The following is a 12129-nucleotide window of genomic DNA, read 5'->3' on the forward strand; positions in this document are numbered from 1 at the left end:
ACTACACCACGGAGGCCCGCCACAGCGAACAGACAGTCATGCCAGCTGATGACTCCCGCTCAGAACTGTGTTCGACAATTACTGTGAGGTGTGAAGTCGATAATTTCCACGTTGAGAAAACTAATAAGTAAACATCTGTCGTTTAATCCCTTCAGTCCGACGGTACGACACTTGAGCACGACGGTACGACCCTTGAGCACGACGGTACGACCCTTGAGCACGACGGTACGACCCTTGAGCACGACGGTACGACCCTTGAGCACGACGGTACGACCTTTGAGTATGACGGCGTGACCTATGATCTGCCTCACACTAGACTGTACCACTGTGTTAAAAGGCCATATCAATTTCTTGTTCCAAGGGTCGTACCGTCGTGGTCAAGGATCGTATCGTCGTTGTCAAGGGGTCGTATCGTCGTGTTCAAGGGTAGTACACTCGTGTTCATAACGTCGTTTCGTCGTGCTCACAGACAAAAACAAACCATCAAGACCCACTGATAGAACAATACGATATCATCTGATATATCATCAAAATTCACGTCTTTCTTAACTTGTTAACTGTTAAATGTCTCAACCTCTGACAATACTAATAGGGAGACTAGCGTAGAGTCTTCTTGATATAATTATTAATCTTTAAATCTGAAGTTGAACATAATATTATCCTCTAATGTTATATCTGGCGAGTTATAAATACTGATAAGCATTGTAATCACCTCCACCTCGTTCACTCTTGATAACGTAATGGAAGGCTCCTTAACACGTTTTTCTTAATATGAATCATGTTCCTCCTTCCTCACTCTCCTCTCATCTATCCCAGCCTTCTGATCATGAAGCTATACTGTACAGATCTGCAGTCGTGTTTTCATCATCATCCCTATCTTATATCTTTACTTATCCTGACGCAGTCTTATCTTGATCTGGATCATTCCTTATTTCTCGTTGACCTGACCTTCACTATCTCCCATCCACAGTGCCACACCTCCTGGTCTACACCCTTGACGGTGCTCTTCTTCCGTGTTGTCTGTTCAACAGCTACAGTTCATCCTTCCTGCAGGACGCCCTCACTTACCATATGTCAAAATTCACTTACTGTATAACAACTCTCCCAACCTGTGGCCCGCTGGGTGTGTCTCATTTTTCTGGGCTTCAGTGTAGGAAAGATATACATACAACACTGACTGCCTCAGGGTCTACCGTATTTTCGTAACTGTATCGAAACATTTCATCACATTATCATCTTGTAACTGCGCCATCAGATTTCCCTTCTTAATGTACATTACGCTCCAGCTCAGACCAGCACACACGTCCCTGGTGTTCTTGTTCTCCAGATTGAGAATCTCACCAGAATACAGCTACAGCAACCCTGCCATCTTCATCATCATCGTCTTCGGCGTGTCTTCAACATCGTCATCACTTTCAGCATGACTGCTGTACGGGACGAATTAAGGCCACATCGTCAACTGTCTTATTTTTCTTTCTTTTTCTATCGCGTACGTACTGTTTACACGTCCATCAGCTAAAGGTATGATTCGATTTATTGGCTTTCGGTGTTGTTAATGATGACAGAGGTTGAAACCAACACACACACTTTAAATAAATGTCTTACTAATCTTCAATTGACTCAACCTACTTTGCATTAACTCCTCATGCCAGATGGAAAGTCCTTACCATTTTACCTCACACTTTCCTTATCTTGATATAAGCTGGCTATGTCACATGGCAGGCCATCATTCTTATCTTATTATCATCCACTTCTGGATCTCTTATCCTAATCGGGGGGTTTCGTCACTCACCTCTTCACCGTCATACTCGACAACACGCCACTAAAACACCACAACTCTCCATCATTTCTTTCCCAGACACAACCAACTCTCCACACGATGACTCACCAGTCCTCGTCCTCAAACTCTACATTAACTCGACTCATCTTTCTCATCCCTGAACTCCTTGCTACCCTCAGCGTTCAGCTGCCAAATGTCGCAAGACGTATTTCATCTGTCTTCCCTGGTTCAGCTTATTTCCCTCAACAGGTCACAAATAATATCATTCTGTATCTCGTTACGTATTATGGACCCCTTCCCTGGCGGGTCATCTACTGGTTTTCTTTCTTACGTTACTCACTTCTATGTCATGTCCTCCGTTTTCTAAGTGCTTTCCTTTTAACTATATCATTATCCATTTCCTTCAGGTGGGGGCGGCTTTTATTTTCGCTCAGCTAACGCAGTCTATCCCATCCTCGATCAACCAATGATTCTTCTGTGTTCAACCTCCTCCTTGTCTATTTCCTTCAGAATATTCCTCTCTGTTCTTGCTGCTTCTCGTGTCCTAAAATCAACACATAACATGACAGACGCGAACTGAGTAACTGAACATGAGGGGGAACACTGAGGTTCAATAATCAGTCTAAAGGTTCTTGAATCGAACATTATTAGTTCTCAAAACAGGATTTGTACGCCATCTTGCTCAATCAGGTCTGAACGCATCGCTATGCACAAGTATGTTGAAGGTCTGAGATAAGTAATCAGTACGTATGATGTAATATCCTTTAAGTACACATATAAGAAAAATCATTTCGTATCATGTTGTCATTTAACCTTCTCAGAATGTGGTCTGGATTCATGGAGAAAAACCTCCTCAATATGTACGTGAGGCTGCTGCAGACATCGACTGTGGTTTGCACGATTCTTGAGTACAGGAATGTAACATGTACGGTGTAACGAGTTAATGTGGCAAACTTTTCGTAGACAGAGATAGGATGATCTTTGTCAAATTCAACTGTGATAAGAATCATAATCGTTGTTCTTTGAATGACTCATTTTCTTCAAGTGGGTTAATGCTTTTTCTACCCAAAGATCACGACGATACGACCCTTGTGTACGACGGTACGATCCTTGTGTACGACGGTACGATCCTTGTGTACGACGGTACGATCCTTGTGTACGATCTTTGTGTACGACGGTACGATCCTTGTGAACGACGGTACGATCCTTGTGTATGGCGGTACGATCCTTGTGTACGACGGTACGATCCTTGTGTACGACGGTACGATCCTTGTGTATGGCGGTACGATCCTTGTGTACGACGGTACGATCCTTGTGTATGGCGGTACGATCCTTGTGTACGACGGTACGATCCTTGTGTACGACGGTACGATCTTTGACTACCTATGTAAGCAAGACCCTTGAGTATAAGGTCAGACCGGAGCATGAGCCTGACCCTTACGAGTCAGGTCAAAGTACAGGCCTTCAAACATAGGTGGTTGGTAACCATGACACTTGAGATTGGTACCCCTGACACTTAAGGTTGTTAATCTTAACACAAAATAATTGAAGTAATCTTAATTACTTTCAAATTTCTAGTTTGAGACGTACAAACTGCTTACAAACATGTTTCCGTTTATATCAGTGGTTAGAATGTAGAAAACAAGTTAATTCTATATCTTGTAATATCACAGTTTCCTTCCCACAACAAATTTCATAGATTAAATTGATTATCAAATAAACTTCCCTCACACAGGTGATCATATACTACGGAACACAGAATTCCAGTAATTCAATCAATCTACTTAATAAGAAAATGCTGTTCTTTCAAGCGATTTCTTTCGCATTCTACATACCATCTCAATCCCTGGTGTCTTCAACTATTATCATCTCGTTAAACAATCATTATTTCTAGCCAATGTTTTAAATGTATATCATAGTTACTCCGTCATATCAAACGAAAGACAGACTTCCAACATGTTGAAAAATATAAATGATGAATAATTATTTTGTTACTCCTTTCATGGATTGTCTTTCACATGGTTACATTACACCTGTAATTACCGTAGTCACCCAAACTACCCTTCCTCCCTGGGCCTAACGAAGGAAAACGTTAATGGTAAACTAAATTAAAACTACATTCCTTAGCTTATAGTCCACAATTCTAGCCATGAAACCTAACATCCTACTGGCATTACTGTATGCAGCTAAGCATTGCTCTTCCGTATATGACATTCTTACGATAGTTATTCTACCTTCTTCTCATAGTGGCTGACAAAGCATTTTAGACACGATTTATAATTTGGTCAAAATGTATTTCCTTGCGTTTGCCAACATCGAAATCCATTTGCCACGTCTCCGACCGCATCTACAACGCCCCAGCCACCTTTAATCTTAAAGCAGTCTTCCTCTGACTGGCTAGCAACTTCAAATTTCGTACCATCAACAAACTTTGAAATCTATCTGATTAGTTTCGTCTCTGAGATTGTTAACATAGACGATGAAAAGTAATGGATCCTATGACTGATCCTTGTGGTACCCCACTAGTCACGTGGATCCTCCCCAATTTAACATCGAGGGTTGGTTACTACCCGTGACCCATTCCGTTCCCTGAACCATAAGCCTTTTATATATTTGGTAATCATATATGTGACACTGTGTTGGGAGGCATTTGAAAGTTAGAGGTACATATAGTCTGGGTTTTCTCTTGAGGCCCGTGTGTGTGTGTGTGTGTGTGTGTGTGTGTGTGTGTAGCAGGTGGCAATGTTTGTGCTGCTGTGCCCCCCTCCCCCCCCCCCCCCCACCTGCCTCTCTTTCCCCAGCAGTCTCTATAGCCAGGGAGATCAAATCCCACCACTACATCTCTCTCTCTCTCTCTACCCGTCAGAACAAATGTCTCACTTCAAGTGCGCTTTCTCTCCTATTGGGGAGTCCATTCAACTCTCTCTCTCTCTCTCTCTCTCTCTCTCTCTCTCTCTCTCTCTCTCTCTCTCTCTCTCTCTCTCTCTCTCTCTCTCTCTCTCAACCTTGTAAACATCTTACAGAGAATAACACTATAATCAACCTGGCCTAATTTTTGTTGAACTGTCCATCATTTTCTCTGTTTAGTTATTCATGGTTTGTTGTGGTCTCTGGTCGGGCATCGCCTCCTCATGTACACAAGATACACATCATGTGTACACATATCACCTCCTCTACCGTCCCCCTCTGCTGTACACAGCAACTCTTGTCACTCCATAATACCTCAAATGAGAAGACTGGACATGGGTGAGGGATTTCAGATTGGCACATGAGCTGTGTGTGTGTGTGTGTGTGTGTGTGTGTGTGTGTGTGTGTGTGTGTGTGTGTGTGTGTGTGTGTCTTCCCCAGTGCTAATATATCGATCTTACGTGATCCACTGACAATGACCTACTGTGCTCCACTGGGGATATAGGTAGGACAACCACCTGCAAATGGTGACTACGTGTTAGAATCATCTAAACTTCCTCCCCCTCACCTCACATCTGCATACAGGTGTACCACACCCACTGTAGGTCATACTGAACACCTCGGCATTCATTTCTTTACTACTTAAATATACGTGGCTTCTGACTCCAATATGACTTCCTCCATCAACTCCAACAATGCCAAGGTTCGGCTCCCATCGTCTTGTGTAACAGTCAATCTAAGACCAGAACATGAGTGGTCCCAGTACTGAACCTTGAGGAAGACCAGAACATGAGTGGTCCCAGTACTGAACCTTGAGGAAGACCAGAACATGAGTGGTCCCAGTACTGAACCTTGAGGAAGACCAGAACATGAGTGGTCCCAGTATTGAACCTTGAGGAAGACCAGAACATGAGTGGTCCCAGTACTGAACCTTGAGGAAGACCAGAACATGAGTGGTCCCAGTGCTGAACCTTGAGGAAGACCAGAACATGAGTGGTCCCAGTGCTGAACCTTGAGAAACGCCATTCAAAAATTCTTGATATTGACAACGCCTCAGGAATGCTCTTTACTGGTGTGAACACACTCTCCTGCGCCCCTCTTCAGAGGGCCATATCCCTTATCTCCGTCTCTCGTCAATGTCTCTCATAAAACCAATCCTCAACGTGAAAAGCAAATATAGACACGTGAACCTCGTCTTTGACTCTCTCTGTACGCGTGTGTGTCAGTATGCCACTATGTGATTACCATCAGTGTGATAAATAGGATCCAACAACGACTGAATATTGTTTACGTCTTCACAGCCTCTTAAATAGTTACACACAATAATCCTAACATTGATACATACACAAACATACGGCAATCCCCCGAAGACAAGAATCATGTTCACATTCACAACTGAGATTAAAGTTAGCTCTCTCTCTCTCTCTCTCTCTCTCTCTCTCTCTCTCTCTCTCTCTCTCTCTCTCTCTCTCTCTCTCTCAGACACGCACAACGACTAACGAGATCCTTTGCAACGCTGGCGTTGATAATGATGACTCAGCAGATGACGCTGTCAGTGTGGTGGTCAGCACCGTTACCACACACACACACACACACACACACACACACACACTCGCTTATCGCTGTTCCCATCTCCACCACCATCATCATCATCTCCATCACCATCACCACCACCATCATCATCATCTCCATCACCATCACCACGATCACCACCACCATCATCATCATCTCCATCAATCATCTCCACCACCATCACCGACACGGTCCCTCAACATATCTCCATCAAACATCACGTCACCAACACAAGATCTCCACCACCCACCGTGACAACAGCAGCAGCTGCTACAGCTGTAGGGAACAGCTGTAGCCCAGCGGCAATGTGGGCCACCCGATTCTTATTTGGGGTCAGAGAAAATGGCGGCCCGGCCTGGCCCGAGTCGTCTACCGTTGTTGACACACACACACACACACACACACACACACACTTCTCGTCTATAAAGTGAAATCGATTATTTTCATTTTAGTTTTAGGGAAAGTTCGATTCCTTTTACGTACGACCCGCCCACCAACGCGAGGGTGGGCGGGTCTTCAGACAATCCGGGTCTGACTCTCGTATCTTTCATGATACATAATCGCTCTTTCCCGCGTCAGCGAGTTAGCGCCAGGATACAGACGAAGAATGGCCCATCCACTAATATACATACATATATATATATATATATATATATATATATATATATATATATATATATATATATATATATATATATACATAAACGATACATAGACGAATTACCAGATGATGGGCGAATTTGGTTGTATATAATTACATTGCTCTCGTACTCACGGGATGACATGTTATGTACTCCTTGCTACAGCGGATGTAAATCATTTTATGTAACACGTCGACGCTGGATATTGAAAGTCTTGTTTGCCCGAACTGTGCGAGGTCACAGGTCATTAGGTGAAAATCTGCGTTCGAGGACTGATCACCATCGCGCTGCGGCAAGACAAGGGGAGAAAGACTTCTGTAACCACTTCCCATTTTCCTCAAGTACTTTCGCACTCATTTTCTTGAAATACTTTTCTATCCACTTCCCATTTTCAAATTACTTCTGCACCCAATCCCCACTTCTCAAACTACGTTAGCACCTGTTTTCTACCATCATTCCAAAGTGCTTTAACACCCATTTCCCAGTTTCTAAAATCCCTTTACACCCGATATCCATTTTCTTCAAAGTCTGTCCGGAATAAAAATCTGATGTGGAAGTCTCGGTCATACAGACGTAACGTACGTGACATTACGTCTGGCTACCTGCAGGTCTTACCAGTCACCTGCACCAGGTCCTGGTAGACGAACCTGGACGATGCTGCTGCTTCGAACTTTCCACCTGGCACGAAAACAAGATTCGAACCCTCGACCTCAACATGACTCGAGGCTTTTCAAACACACGCACAAAGAGAGGGAAGAAAAAAAGATCAATGGCTCCTGGATTGTGACGGTCATGGTCGTCCACACACACACACACACACACACACACACACACACACACACACGTTCTGGCAATATGCAAATTACGTTGATTAATTACAGTATTCCTTTATATGAAAGCCAAGTTGACCGTGAATGCAAGAAGCATCATGAGGATGGCTTAGCTAGGATTAGTCAGGATAAGATAATAGTGAATCTAAGCTGAGACGATTTACTGATGAGGATGGATTAATGGCGCAAGCATTGCTCCCTGGTGGAGATTAATGGAGGATTACCAAGGTAGAAACAAAGCAAGTGTGAGGATAGACGCCACAAAGGATGAGATTAGTGAGAGAAATTGAGCACAAATACCCCAGCGAAGATTCCTACCCTGCATAAATACGCTCCAGACAGCGCCTCTTCCTTCATAAATCCCACCTCCTAAAGCGTTTCTTCCTTCATAAATCCCACCTCCTACAGCGCCTCTTCCTTCATGAATCCCACCTCCTAAAGCGTCTTCCTTCATACATCCCACCCCCATACAGCACCTCTTCCTTTCCTAAACCTCTGCCACAGAGGTATAATCGGTCCCGAATTAGAATAACTCAATCCTAAGTACAGATATCTCAATCCTAAGCATGATATCAAAATCCCTAGGCATGACACACCTTAATCCCAAACACGATCAACATAATCAAAGTATGACACAGTAAATTCCTAAAAGCAAAACACCTTAATTCCACCCACAAGTCTGTGCCACGGACGATAAGTGTGACAATCCCATACCTCACCAGCTATAACATAGCCCTTCATCACCTACAACTTTCCCCTCGACCAATGATAACAACCCTTTTAAAAATATACGATCATCACTTGACATCTTTAGCACCTTCCTACTGACCCGTGAGTGTGTGAGTGTCCAGTGTGAAGTGTACTTGTAAGGCTACACTCGGCAGTACGAAATCTACTGAAAATATTCTGCAAACCCAATCGCGAATTTCTACACGGACCAAAACCTACGAAAATTAAATATCATACGAGAGTAAATCATTCAGAAAATAATACGACTTAAAGGATCTACGTGTATGACAGACGGGTTGAATAGGGTTCCGGTCAACAACCGAGTCTTACATTACGATGTCAATAAAAAATATATATTGAGTTTATTAAGTGGGAATTTGTCTTGCATTAAGCATATGTCTGGCATATATCCACGTCTACCTGCAGGATATCTATCCACGTCTAAAGAATTATCTATACATCTCTAAATGTTTACGAGTTTGTGAAGGCAGTTCTGAAGAGAAGTCACTTGAGCAAACGAAGACTGGGGAAGACCTGAATGAAATGTTAAGTAATACAACGTCGAGTCGTTAGCTTATGAGTACATTTAATCATATGTTTAACTCAGGAAATTGATGATAAAAAGCAGGCAGAGCGGAGATACAGACAGACAGACATAACCCTGGTGGACACTGTGGTTGATGGGTAAGAAAGAAAATATCGATTCATCAACCATCACGGATACAACACGGCCACAGAGGAAACTAGAGAAGGACAAAAGCACGAAATCTAAAGAGAGATCAAACCCCAATGCCACACCCTGCAACCTATTGTGTGATATCACTGGCTGATGTGTATCAGATTCCCCAAAAGTCTATCACAGATGACCGGACGCTGGTAAATCGTTAGACATCGCCACGCAAAAGCCATCCCACATAGGATTCAAGATGCTTATTTAAGATACCGGTACTGAGGAAAGATTCCAGCATTGTGGAATCGGTAAATGTCAGTGCAATAGGATGATAAATGAATCGGTTAGTGGGGCCAGTCACCCACAACTCCCCCTTTTTCTCTTTCTCAGACATGCCTTAACAATACAAGTTTCCAAGAAGTGAAAGTTCCGATTTTCATCCAAGAGCGAAACAGACGAGTAAGCATGGGCGTGAGGCATAGAAGCACACTCTTTTAAAAACGCGGAAGATTCCATCTAATATTCATGATCTTTGCTTTTATTCAAAAAGTGTTTTCTGGATTTCAAGAAAAGAGGTTATCGGGGGCGGATATAGGATTACGAAAGGTTCAGATACTTGAGTAAAGAGGACAAAACGAACCGCTTTATCAGCAAGGCTAGGAGTGAAAGCCCCATAGCAACGCAAACGTAGAGAAGTATTACGAATTAGTTTTCAGATACCTTTAACCGTAAGGTGCATAATTCATAACCAAACCACAACACAGTTTGTTATGAATGAACAAAAAGTATTCAAATCGTGATACGATGCGGGAATTTCGTCAATTTTTCGAAGTCAGCGTGACTGGCTTTGAACGCTCATGTCATCAATGCAAGTTAAATAACCCAATCCTTTGCACATCTTCGAACCATCTGATATAAACCACAAACAAGTCGTTAAGAGAAAGCAACAACTATATTCCAATCATCTGCCCATCGTTTGAGGAAGTTTAGTTAACCAACTCGTTAAGTACAATGGTTCGGAGTCTGGCAGCCTCATATAATGTCGAAACAAATGATTAACTCTGTACATAATTATCTGTGCCCTAATTCAAGAATGGCTGAATCTATTGTGGTACAAAACCGAAGTGGGACAGAAAGCTTGTGCTGTGCCTTCTGTTTGGTACCAAGCAGCAGAGATACGAAAAAAAAATAAACATTTCCTGGATAATACATGGACCAGAAACAAAGTGGTACAACGACACGTGCGCGTGAAAGCAACAGAGTTTGAATGAAGTCAATGTATGACTATAAACATCAGAATCAGGCCAGTGCGTGATACAAGCAAAGGCAAAGTGCATACTTGCTGTCTACTTCCCATTGAATATATCACGAATAAGACGAGAAAGAAAACTGACTCAGTTAAAAAAAAAAAGGGGGGGGGGGGGAACCTTTTATAAAAGAATTTACTGACGCTCGCGAAACTTAGCAATATAAAAAGCAGTCATCAACATAGGCGCTACCATCACACCATGTAGAAAAAAGCATATATATATATATATATATATATATATATATATATATATATATATATATATATATATATATATATATATATAGCATAAGTTGAAATAGCTAGAACATCAATAACTCTAATAGAGAGTTCTTCAATAAACCCAAGAAACATTTGCCCAAACTTCGATCAATGGATGGCGAGTTATCTCTCACCGATCAAGCATTTCATTCAGTTTTTAGTGAAGTTCTTTCGCCCAAGCCACGACATCCGTCCATAAACATGCTCAAAAGCGACCACTTGGTGATACATCTACATAAAAACAAGTCGCGAACCCTTGGAAAAGCAGATGTTACATAAGATTTACCGGATATACATATTTCCAGGTCCTTTGCCTTGATCTGACAGGAAAGCGCAGGCATATATTCTTCTTTGAGCGTTCATACACACTCTCATGCTGCTACTGCATAATTACGTTAGCATTAATTTTCAATGACAATATATTCCCAGCGACTCGATGCTGACCTAATGGGAATGAATGTTCGATTAGCGCAAGATCTCACGATCTAGGTGAATTCCACGTTGTGCTGCGCATTTTGAACATTGCACATGTCGAATTCGAGCAGATTTACATTTCTGCTGTTTTAAGACAACTGCAGAATATTACAGATGCATTTGATTATCCATAATAAATACTATTTTTACCTTTGAATTAAAAAAAAGTATATGAAATGTCTTATTTTGGGGACAGACAAATTTGGGCCACGGATTCCAAAGACAATTTATCTTAACTTAAATAACATTAAAAGCAATTGCAGCTGTGTGGCACAATAACAAACTACGTTCTTGTTTAACTATAAATCCTACTGAAGTTGAATTACATTTTTTCTACTACACTGTCCTAGTATCGTAATGTTCCCTGTTATCAACCACTCAACCTGATCTCTTCTCAAAATCAGACATGTAAGCGACGCACTAATCCGATATTCTTAGTTGATTCATCAAAAAGATATTGAAGATACTCTATAATTCCTGTAGATATAGATACCAGGTGCAAAAATTGATTCTTGGGAACACCACACACTCTTGGAACACTTCTGATATCGCCACGTTCTTTAAACTTTCCTTCCATTAAGCATGGTTAACTCACAGTGTCACATCATGGAAGATAAACAACACATACAAGTCTTTTTGTCTGTACAAAATACGGCTTGGTAACTCTCACACTACGTTCCATTTGAGCCTTTTGGAAGGGTACATTAAGCACTCGGAACCATCGTTCCAATTACCTGCAATACGAATTTCTCGAACTTGACACAATCATCAATGGCTCTAACACATCTAGTACGATGCAGAGGAATCTAGACAACTGGTATGTAAGAGATGTACGTCTATATCTTTATTCTCAAGTTCGGGAAGGGGTGAAAATCACAGACCTGTCTCGGGTGTCGGACACCGCCAACCAGGTTGGGCGGGCCAAGCAAGCCATTGTTGATAAGCTGAGGGGTCAC

Source organism: Panulirus ornatus, chromosome 43 (assembly GCF_036320965.1).
Source record: "Panulirus ornatus isolate Po-2019 chromosome 43, ASM3632096v1, whole genome shotgun sequence".
Lineage (NCBI taxonomy): Eukaryota > Metazoa > Arthropoda > Malacostraca > Decapoda > Palinuridae > Panulirus > Panulirus ornatus.